The sequence below is a fragment of the Monodelphis domestica genome, chromosome 3 (genome assembly GCF_027887165.1).
Source record: "Monodelphis domestica isolate mMonDom1 chromosome 3, mMonDom1.pri, whole genome shotgun sequence".
Lineage (NCBI taxonomy): Eukaryota > Metazoa > Chordata > Mammalia > Didelphimorphia > Didelphidae > Monodelphis > Monodelphis domestica.
In genome coordinates, this window is record NC_077229.1 from 189,456,340 (window position 1) to 189,468,858 (window position 12,519).

A 12,519-nucleotide genomic window follows, 5' to 3' on the forward strand; every position below is an offset into this window, starting at 1 on the left:
CTGCAGAGGGCAGTGATCTTACACCAAACAACCATGGAATAATGATAATTCTGAGGCTCTGACTAGATTTCTAAGAGAAAGAGAAAAAGGAAAGAAAAAAAAAGGATGCACTGAATAAAGTCTCAGAACAAGAGATGAGTTCTATATAAATCTACATGCTAGCAATTACCTAAAGAGAGGATGCTAAAATGCTGGCAACTGACATTCATCCTTTCCCAAACAGTTCCTTGAAATCATCATTATCTGGAAAGCCTTAAAGGAAAAATGTCTCCTTTTTCTAACAGGCTGGATAGGATTTGTTTGCTTTGAAGGGAAAGAAGTTACTCTAGCAGTTTTAAGCATTTTAGTGACCAAAGAAGAAGGTAGGCTATTTCTGGGCTTGTTAAATAAGGACCAAAACTGTCTTAAAAGTATTTTGAGGCTCACCATATTAGATGTAATTTGAAGGGATAACAACTGTCAGAAAGGCTCAATAGTTTCAAAAATATGTTCCCTCTTAGAGAAAAGTTGCCAAACTGGCTCCCTTAGAGATGAAGTTAGGGGCAGAATTGATGACTTGCATACATCCTCTGTGTTTTCAGCTCCCTTTCCCAAAGCACTTATATAGGACTTTATGTTTGCCTAGTGCTTTATATTGTATTAATTCCCTCAAGGATTATTGCTTAAAAGGTTTTATAGGATGAGGTTACAAAAATATGATAAAATAAAAGCATTTTCATGTAACTATGTACTCTATTCAACAATGCTATGACATATATTTGCTATATTTCCATTTTATGGATAAAGAAACTGAGGAGTATGAAGAGGGACATAATAGAATTAATTAATTTTTTTCACAATTAAGTCATTTTATTTACTTTCTCTCCCACCTTCCTCCAATTTAAAAAGAAAGAAAAACAAAATTCCATTTATAGTCAATAAAATAAATTTCTTTATTGGCTAACAGAACTGACAGAATTTAAATTTCTTGATTTTGTGACTCCTTGATGAAATGATAGCCCTACAGTTTGGAAGGCACCTCAGAATAATTCAACTCTCTGAGGAAAGTGAAAGCTATGAAGGTGAAGTGACTTATGGGAGGTTACATATCGAATAAGCATTGGAGATCAATTTTCAGTCCCAGATCCATTGACTTCAATTTTTGTTGTTGAGTTGAGTCTGACTCTTCATGATCTTGGGGATTTCTTGATAAATATATTAGAGTGGTTTACTGTTTCCTTCTCAAACTCATTTTACAGATGAAGAAACGAAGGCAAAGTGATTTGCTCAGTCATACAGCTAGCAAGTATCTCAGGCCAGATTTCAACTCAGGAAGATCAGTCTTCCAGATTCCAAGTCCAATGCTCTATCCACTGTGCTACTTAAGCACAGTCTATTTCACCATATAAACTGCCTTCTTAGAAGAATAAAAACTGAGAGGCATCAGAACCAGTGCCAAGAAGTTAATGAGTGGAAGAAAATGACATGATGCAGACATTTATCTACAGCACCATGCCTGGAACATAGTAGATACTTGCTCATTGATCATATATCATTTCCAGTTTTACAAACTTTTTCAGTTGCACAAGAACCATGCTATTATTATCTATATTTCACAATTGTGGAAATTGAAGCTAAAATATTTTAACCAATTTACCCAACTCCCCCAAACTAGTAAATATCTGTCAGGTTTGAACTCAAGATCCCCTGTATCCATGATCAATATTTTATTCACTAAACCATGCTGGCTTTCACTTAGCTGAGGAAAAACCAAACCAACAACAGCAAAAAACTCCCCCAAAAAACAACACAATATGAGACTTCTCCCATAGTGGGTAAAACTGGAGCTTCTGAGGAAGAAGTAGCATCTCATGTCTCCACTGAATGACAGGGAATTCTCACAGGTCCTGGCATGAGGAAACCTGTAGCTAACTTCACATTGTAGTGGGTATTGAAGGCTATTTAGATTTTATATAATTATTTGCAAGATTTGCTGTCTTCCTGTCATGTATCCAGGACATAAAGGACATCCTACCAAGACTAATCAAAGCCACTGCTCTCTGCCCTCCCCTCTCCCCCATGAGTGATTCATGGAAAAATGAATTATTCTATTGGAAAAAAGCAAGAAAAGATGTTTATGAATTATACAATTCTAGGCAAGAAAAACTGAAAGAGCACAGATGGTGTTTCCCTTTAAAAAAATTGAAGGTCAGAACCTTGAAATAGTAAGATGTCAGAGGTGGAAAAGACTTTAAAGATCATTTAATCCAATTCCTTAATTTTTGCAGAAAAGAAAATTGAATGCCAGAAGAAAAATTCACTTGCTAAAGTAACAGACTAGTAGAAGGATGAGAATTAGACACTGTTTTCCAGATTTTCAGTCCAATGTTCTAGATCTGTTTCCCAGATGAAAAAGAAGAATATAAAGAGTAAACCATTAGTGGATGGGTGACAAAATTAAATCTGGCTTTCTAGACCATGACTTAAGATATCTGACTAAGGAGAAAGGGTATCTCTCAAGAACTGAGGGAAAAAAACATATTTGGTTAGAAATTCATTCATCTAAATGAGGGTTTTAAATTAAAAGTGGAGAGGGCAGAAAGAAAAATGCCCAAATAAAACTACAAAACTGGAAAATATCAGGTATGATATATAAAGAGAAGTAATAGTGCTATAAGTGCTCTGTAATGTGCAGGGGGTTGGGAAGAGTAATCATACTAGGCAATATTTATATAGTATCACTTAAAGTAGATTAATATTAATTAGAGTAAAAATAATAAAAAATTATGATGATGCATAAAATATCTCACTTCCATCTTACCCTGAGAGATAGGGAGATTACAGTTTTCTGTTTTGCACTTGAGGAAAATGAGTTTTTTTGTTGTTATTGTTCAATTGTTTCAGTTTTGTCTGACTCTTTGTGACCATTAGTGGTTTAGATACCAAAATGGTTTTCCCTGTTCTTTCCATGTTCATTTTATAGATGAGGAAACTGAAAAAAAAAACCCTCACCACAAAACAACTAACAGAGTTAAATGACTTGCCCAGGGTCACACAGCTGCTTTTTGCCCTTTATTTTTTAAGAGAATCAATGACATCATGGAGTGATATCTTGATATGTATAAATTACATTTAAGTGAGGCAGAGATGCCCCAAAACATCAGCCTCACTCTCAGAGCTATCCAAGTCCAGTGGCAAGACAAAAGTCAAAAGGACTGGTGATGGGCTAGGATGACCTTGGAATACTTGAAGTTAAAGCCTGCTTTAAGTACAGGACAGTGCCTGCTTCATCCCCTTTTATGACCATTGGAACAAATTGTTCTCATCTGTCCATTCCACTGGATGCTTGGGGATAGACACACCCCTAACTCACTAACAGATTTGTGGCCCATCAGTTACCCTCAACTTGGTTTAGTCCATCTAATGAAATGGTTTACTAGGGCATAGCCACTGTGCATGCTGCAGCTTATTGGGGCTCTAAGTGAGATTTGAATGCCAAGCTGACACCACAGGTGGTTGAGCAGCCCTGAAAAGGACTTGGCAAGCCCTCACACCAGAGGTGTGACATATTTGACACCTTTCCTTCCTACCTCCCTAGTCAAATGAAATAATCACAAGATCTTGAAATGAGAAGGAATCTCAGAGACTATCTAGACAAAAATTTACCTAATCCTCCTATACTCCCTGTGAAATGTCCAATAAGTGGTTATCCACCCTTTGCTTAAAGTTACAATACAGACAGATTTATCATTCTGAGGCAGCATAGTCTCATATCAGACAGCTCTATTTACTTGGAAATATATCTTTACATTCAATCTAAATCTGCCTTTCAGTACCTTTCACCTGTTGCTTCCATTTCTGCCCTCTGGTCTCAAGAATCCCACTTCAACAAAATAATCCTTTCATAATTTGAAAAGAGCTGATTTCCCCCTTGTCTTCTCTTCCCCTGGTTAAACATCCCCAATTCCAAATGATAATCATATAATATGATCTCACCCTCCCTCGTTGTTCTCTTCTGGATATGCTCAGGCCCATTAATGTCCTTCCTAAAATCTGGCACCCAGGACAACTAGCGAAGGACACAGTTGGACTACCACCTCCCTTATTCTGGATAGTAATTTTAAAAATGATATTAACTTTTTAGGTTGCCATATTGTGCTATGTACTCTTATTAATTTTGTAGCCTAGTAAAATCCCTAGTTTTTTTAGCCCAATTGTTGCCTATACCCATGTCCTTCCCAATTTTCTTATGATTTTATGAACCCAAGGATAAGCCTTTACATTTATTTCTATTAGCTTTCATCATATTTGATTCAGCCCATAATTTTTGTGAGAATGACATGAATTCCTTTATCTAATTTATCTAAATTCTGATAAAAGTTTTAAAAGCACAGGGAGCTCTATTATAAAATGTATACATGGAGATTTTGAACCTTTGACTTCATTCCCCAGAAGTCCTTAGTATTTTCCAAAATTCCCTATAATCTCTCCTGCATCACCAAGTTGGCAAGATCACATTATTGGTATGTAAGTGGATGTATGCTCCTCCCATGGGATCTTGCCAACTTGGTGATGCAGGAGAGATTATAGGGAATTTTGGAAAATACTAAGGACTTCTGGGGAATGAAGTCAAAGGTTCAAAATCTCCATTTATACAAAATCTTCCTTTCAATTGACACTTGGGTATATGCTCATTAATCAATTCTGAATCAAGTCAAGTCAAATCAACAAGTGCTTATGTACCAGACACTGTGCTAAGTGATGGGGCTTGAAATACAAGCTTAAAAATATTGTTCCTGCCCTCGGGGAACTTGCATTCCAATTGGGGTAAAGAGCACCCAAAAGGGAGATGAAAAACTCTCTAATGCTAACTCCATTAATCCAGAGGCAATAAACTTAATTTCATTTTAAATGTTTTCCTCCCCTCCCCCCTTTCATCTTTTGGATCTCACCAAGGTTTAATTTCCTCCTGATGGCACAGCCTCCCTGGCTACCCTTTACAACCCGGTTTGCATTTTCAGTTACTCCCCTCAATTTACTATGAATTATGGATTTGGAATACTGCTTGTTCTCCACCACCACTTCCTGTTTCTTCCCCTAGTATTTCCCCTACTACTATCACTTGGTAATTCTCATTTGAAATTCATTCAGTCCATATCCTTCACCTAATCCTGATAGCTTTTGTCTATTGAGCTCACTTCTTTCTTCAAGACTTCTGGGCTTGGCTCACCATCTTTCTTCCCCACCACCATCTTACTTTCATATTAGGATACTTCAACAATACATATTGATATTTTATCAAACATCCAAATCTTTCAGTCTTCTACTTACTCATTTCCCATGACCCACTCTTCCACCAGTCATACTCAATGATGATCAGACCCTTGATCTTGCTATCATCCACAAATATACCACCTCCATACTCATGAACTCTGTGCCACTACAATCTACTACCATTCTATTTCTCTGTTCTTTTCAAGCCCAAACTCGATTCTTTCTGCACACTGTGACCTCCTTGACCCAGTAGGTCTCTCCCATGTCAACAACCTTGTCCTAGTTACACTCTCCTCCCTGACCAATCTTGGCTTCTTGGTAAACCAGTTCTACTCTACATTGGCTTCTTTTCTTAAGACCCTCACCTTCTTATCACATTGCCAATCTTGCCCTTATAAGTCTCCATCTTGTATCACTTTCATCATCAATTGTTTTTGCTCCTATAAATGCACATTGAAAGATGAAGAAAATAATGAAATTCTGTTGACTGTTCACTACAAAAATATGTTTCATAACCTCAAAAATATTTTATAGCCTGAATTGAACTCTCACCATTGCAAGACAATCCTTTAATACCTTCCTCATTAACTCATTATCCCACTCATTACAGTGGTTCTAACAAATCTTTTGATTCCTCCTCAAACTTCCCCTTGGCTTCCTCTCTCTTTAGCCTCTCAACTTACAACCTTGCTTGCTAGTTTACTGAAAAAGATAAGGCCATTTACTGAGAGTCCTCTCTTCTCCCCTCTCCTTATCTTATATTCCCCAAATGTCTTCTGCTACTCTCCCAACCTTTAATGCTTCTCACATGAAGAGGTAGTCTTCTCCTGGCCCTTTATCTGTAGAAGTGATCCCATTCTATCTGTCCTCTCCAAGAGATTGTCTCCTCTATCATCCTCATTCTCTTAGTTATCTTCTATCAGAGTCTACCGGCTTCTTCCCTACAATTAGAAACATGCTCTTGTCTTCCCCATCCTAAAAACAAACAAAAAATCTCACTTGATTCATTCATCCCCATTAACTATTAGCCTATATCTCTCCTGAGAGCTTTTTGTGACAAAAATTCTTGAGAAGGCTACCTTGAATAGATGCCTCTACATTCTTTCCTTTCATTCTTATTAACTCTCTACAGCCTGGCTTTAACTTCATTATTCCACTGAAACTATTCTTGCCAAAGTCACTCATGATGACTTAAAAAAAAAAAACCCTTACCTTTTGTCTTAGTAGCAATTCTAAGAGAGAAGACTAGTAAAGGCTAGGCAATTGGAGTTAAGTGACTTGCTCAAGGTCACACAGCTAGGAAGTGTCTGAGATTACATTTGAGCCCAGGACTTCCAGACCTGGCATTCTAGCCACTGTTCTATGTAACTGCCCTCTCATTATCTTTTAATTGCCAAATCTAATGTTCTCTCTGTCTCTCTGTCTCTGTCTCCATCTCTCTCTCTCTTTGTTTCTCTCTCTTTGTCTCTGTTGCTCTCTCTCTACCTCTCTCTCTGTCTCTCTCCATATATAGGCTGAGATCATCCTAATTCTTTCAAAGTTGTTTGTTTATACAGTGTTGTTATTTTATAAATTATTCTTCTGTTTCTCTTCACTTAACTTTGCATTAGTTCATACAAGGATTTTCAGATTTCTCTGATGTCATCTATATCATCATTTCTTATTACATAACAGTAGTCCATCATATTCATATACCATAACTTGTTCAAATGGAATAGACAATACACAAAGAGAAGGTAGATGGGGAGGGCATTCAAGGGTGGCAACATGGTTTAGAGATGCCTGAGAAGTTATGTGGAGGCTTTGTTTTGGACAGGAAAAGTGAGAGCTCAACTACTGGAGTCTATTGACTGAGGGGAAGAGTCCAGGTATTTTCAGTGGCCATTGGCTAAGGAGGATGACTCAAAAGGAGGTAGCATGGTCTGGAAATGGTCTGAAGGGAATTTTAGAGATCTAAAATTGTATATGAAAATGGGTATAAAATAGGAAGAGACGGATTAGGAAATGTAGGTAAACAAAGGATACACTAAAATTAAAAATTAAATATATAGTCTCCAGAACTTAGTAGCACCTTTATAAAGCGCCATATTTTTTTGGTACTTAACTTCTCATTGTCCTATATGGCTTCCTAAGACTATGAATTACAGATGAATTCCCTATCTATTTCCATTCCAGTTCTTCCATACATGAATGAAATCATATGTTTGGAAAGAAAAAAAATCAGATTACTTAACTGACACTTGGACTCTGAAGGAGAGAGGTATAGAACTGGTACATATTTTTAAAGTTTCATTGATTCGCCATTTCACTATTTCTTTCACACATTGAATCCTTGCTTAGAACAAAAAGAAACTTTTCATTAAAGTTGACCAACAAGAGACAGCACCTTACACCTCTTTACCTGGTGAGACTTTGAACTATTGCAACAGCCTTCTAATTATTCTTCCTGTCTCACTCCAAGACATCCTCATCTCACTGTCTGGAGGAAGGAGAAGTGATTTGCTTACTCTCTTCACTCATGTGTGTCAGGGTCAAGGCATGAACTTAAATATTCTTGACTTCAAGGTTGGGTTTATATGTATTATGTCATGCTGCCTCTCTGATAAACTAAAGTTAATTATGTTTAAACTGTGGCCTTCTGAAGACACTAAACTTTTCTTAGCCATCTAACCAATAAGTACAGTGTGTTCCAGTAAAAAGGACCCTAGAATAGAGTTCAAAAACTCAAATTCTAGTCTTAGTTCTGCCAACAAATAGTAGTGTATCCTAGGTTTTACTTCTCATGTTTGTAAAATTGGAGAGTTGTCATTCTGGAGAACAATTTGGGACTATGCCCATAGGGCTCTAAAATTAAAAGTACCCTTTGATCTAGCAATGCCACTACTAGGTCTGTATCCCAAAAAGAATTTTTTAAAGTGAAAAAAGACCTATTTGAACAAAAATATTTACAGTGGCTCATTTTGTGGAAGAAAATAATTGGAAACTGAAGGGTTTTCCATCAATTGGGGAATACCTGGACAAATCCTGGTATAGAATTGTAATATTAATGGTTGGAATACCATTGTGCCATAAGAAATGATGAATGGGATGATTTTGGAAAATTCTGGAAAGACCTATGTAAATAGATTCAAAGTGAGGAGCAGAACCAGAAGGATATTGTTACAGTAACAGCAATATTTTTTTTGAAGAACAACTGTGAATGACCTAGTTATTTTCAGCAACACAGTGATCAAGAACAATCCCATAGACTCATAATGAAAAATGTCATCTGCCTTCAGGAGAGAACTGATAGAGTCTAAATGTAGAGCCACACATACTATATCTTCTTGTTCTTCTTTTCATTTTTTGTTTGAAATCTCTTCCACAAAATGACTAATATGGAAAAAATATTTTACATGATTTCACACATAAAATCTATCAGATTGCTTATAATCTCCAAGGATGGGAAAGAGAAAAGAAGGGAGAGTTGTAAGGAGGGAGAAAATTTGAAACTCACATTTTTTTTAAATGAATGTTTAAGATGGTTTTTACATGAAATTGGAGAAAAATAGTATTTTTTAAATTGGAGGGTTATAATTGATGATCTGTAAGGTCCCTTCAAATTCTAATATTCCATGGCTCTAATGATGGGAAGGAATGCCAATCTAAAATTTTGGGGTAGGAAGGGCATTTTGACGTCCTCCTAATCATCTACTTTGTGTATCACCTACTTTGACCTGCCAAGAAATGAAAGTTCTTACCTTCAAATGCAGAGATTTTTCTGCATTCAGTTTTCCAACTTTACTAAATGCCTCTTTAATAATGTATAACTAGTATTTGTGGAGGCAGCACTTCAAGTCTTCCTGACTTTAAGGCTTGCTATATAACCACTACACCTTGCTGACTCTCATTGATAATTCTAAACCTTGACATGAATTAGCATAATACACATAATTCTTACCAAAGAAATTGGTAAAGTGTTAGTTAGGTACTAAATAATTAATAAAAAGAAATCATACTGGAATGGTTTAAAATGTTTAACAGAATAACTTCGTGATGAGATTCTAGCTATGTCTGGGAAGCAACTAGTTCAGTTTTCATTATTGTTTTTCATTATAGCTAAGAAGTTTAAATTATCAATCTCACTAAAATAAAATGGTTGTGAGCTTCAAATAAGGGTTATGTCTCATAGTTCTTTCTCCCACTGAGATGAACGTTGCTGGTTTCACAATTTTGTCTTGAGTAATTTTAATTCCTAGGTAGACCAAAATTAAGCCTTGCCAACATTTCTCTCCTCCCTGTCCTCACTCCCCTTAAATAAAAAAAAATTCAGGAAAAAAGAAATTCCTGGAAATATTTTTATACTGTCAATATGTGTAAATGAGGTCATTCATGAAAAATAGGTGCTACATTATTCATGGAAAAGATGTTTCCAGTCAGGATAATTTTAATGATTTCTGTTTATTTAGGTAAAATGTTTACAACAAACATAAATGGAAGAGTCTGATCTTGTCTCCCTTTCCCATTTTTGGCTTTCTTTCCTATTAAGGACTCTACAGTATTAAGGGGAATTTGAGAAAGAAATAATGAACCAGAGTGAAGAAACAGAGTTGATGGAATGAAGGGAACCTTTATCATTTAAGTGGAAAAAAAGTGAATATCAATCGTCCTTGAGGAGAGGGCAGCCATTTTGCTCTCTGCACCAGAGAAGATCATTTGCCCTAGACTGGGTTAAGTAAAATGCCAGCCATCCATCTAACCTTTTAACAACAGGAATCAATCTTCAGCTTAAGTAATTAACTAATTAATTTGCATTCTTACCTTGAACTTCTCATTTCTGCAATCTACCTTCTTCACAGTACCAAATGATATTCCTAAAACAGGTATCTGATTGTGTCACTCCCTAATAAAAAAAAAAAACAAACCCTCATTGTTTACAGAATAAAACACAAAATCTCCCACCTAGCATTTAAAGATCTTCACAAACTTTGTCATCTACCTTTCAAATCTTATTTCCTACTTCTCTCATCCCTTCAAAAATTCTCTATTCCAAAATGGAATTCTTGCTGTTTCCCATACAGGACACACGACATCCCAGCTAATGGACAGAACTGTACTTTTATGTAAATATTTCCCTCCCAGTCCCTTCTTCAGATCCCAAGTTGGACATGCACCTCTTCCTCATGTCCATGCCAGAATCCTTCTCTTCCTTAAAAGCACACGAGTGCCACTTGCTCTATGAGACTTTTCTGATTCTCCCAGTTATCAGCCCTCTTTCCCTTTTGAAATGACTGCATATTTATTTATATAATTGTGTATATGTTGCAACCCTCCAGTAGAATGTAAATCTCTTTCTTTCTTTTTTGGCTTGGTATTTCTAGCAGCCAGCACAGAAATTTGAATATAGTAGATGTTTAATAACAATATCTTGAATTAGAAAGTTATATTTGAACTTAAAAGCAGAAATATTATATTTTTTAAAATATGAGCTCATTCTCTCTAGGAACTTTGCATGTATAAGGAGAGAATTTCTGTAACTGTCCACACTATATCTACTTAGTAAATACAGGAAATTGGCCCAGAGGGTGGTGCTATAGTGTGTTATATATCATCAAGAAACATATTCAACCAAACGAGTAGTTAGTTGCAATGAAGCAAGAAAACATTATTATTATGTTCTGACTTTGCATTTAAACATAAGCTTTTTGAGGACAAGAACTGTTTTAATTCTCTTTCTTTGTTGCAAAAAAGATGTTTCTTAAATGTTTTAATACCAGTACAATGTAATAATAACACATGCCAGTTTCATGTGGTAATGAGAGAATATTATGAACATTTTTTTCCTAGCTACAAACTTTTTTGGACTCAAAATTTAACAAAATGAATGTTAAGAGATCTGATGGCTCCGCTTAAAGATCCAAATAAACAGCAGTTTCTTCTGAGTGTGTAACGCAATGACACAGAGACAAATAATGTGTTGAAAGAGACCCAAGACAGAATTGGCAATGACCTATTAGTAGATAAATTAGAGCAGAGGTCATCAGCATCTCCGTTTTTACTAAATTTAGGATGGCTGGCCAAGTAAAGGAAATAGTTTTCAAGAAAATGTAGGACACAGGCCAAGAGGTTAGGTGATGGAAAATAAAACATAGTTACAAGACATAAAATTTTACAGTATAGGGATTACAGAATGATTGGATGCCTTTCATATTTTTAAATGCCCTATAACAGACCATCTCTAAGTATATTATTCATGGCTTTTTGTCTCTGGATGAAAACAATAAGCCTTTTTTAAAAAAATTCAAGAGAGAGACAATTTACCTTGACCTAAGAAATTTCACCATCTGGACCTACTATTATTTTTATTTTCCTACTGTCATTTAATTGTTGGGTTGGTTTCTTTAAGGGTCTCATGACCAAGCTGGAAGTTTTGTTGTAGGTACTTCTAATACGAAAGAGCCTGAAGCAATTAAATGTTTTGTTTTTAAAGCTTTGTTATAAAGGCTAAAAACTCCACACATGGGATTCATTTTCAGGGATGCAAGAAATGGCTCAAACATAGCCATGGCTTTTGACTAAGATGTCTAGTTGCTCTCCTCGTGTCTTATTTTGGAAAACTGAGGAGGGAGGTATAGAAAGTGAACCCTAATTAACCCATGCCCCCATACCCTCACCTATAATCTATTATCTACTATTTTGGTGACAGGAGGAATAGTGGTAGTGTCAGAGACTGACTTGATCCCAAGTCCTAGTTTTGATACTATCCAAATATTCCCCTATTCAATAGTTTCATTTTTTACCCTACCCACTTCACTTAAATCAACATTCCTAACTCAATCAAAATAGTCTATTTACTTATCTTTTCTATCCCTATGCTGTTATACAGGTTTTTGCTCCATGTATCAAGTCTTCTTCTTAGGATCTTTAGCTTCCTTCAGGGGTCAGCTCAAGCACCCTATCTCACATGAGACTTTTCTTCTTCTTTCCAATTGTTATGTCTCCCTTTGTTGCTCTCTCTATTTTTTAAATTTACTTAACTATATATGTGTTGTCATTCCTATAGAATGTAAACTACTTCATTCAGGCCATGGATTATCTTGATATTCTTAGCATCTAACCGAAGGCCAAACACCTAGAATGAATCATTCTTAATGCACTAGGAGAACTAATATTTATAGGCTAGATTGAACACAGAAACCAATTGACCACTTTACTATCATCCAAGCCAAGGGTAAAGCTTCCTGAAGTGGGGTAGTAGTACAGTAGAAATATAAAGGAAAGGACAGA

The 12,519-nt window shown here is 36.0% G+C and overlaps 1 long non-coding RNA gene across 1 annotated transcript in view; it reads right to left on the reverse strand.

Annotated features, from left to right (window-relative positions):
- The window catches only part of LOC103105409 (uncharacterized), a 31,657-nt gene that overhangs the window by 12,222 nt on the left and 6,916 nt on the right, over positions 1 to 12,519 (reverse strand). The window contains exon 2 of the long non-coding RNA XR_465172.3: positions 10,054 to 10,135. This is a non-coding gene — a long non-coding RNA (uncharacterized LOC103105409). The remainder of the gene's footprint in view (positions 1 to 10,053; positions 10,136 to 12,519) is intronic.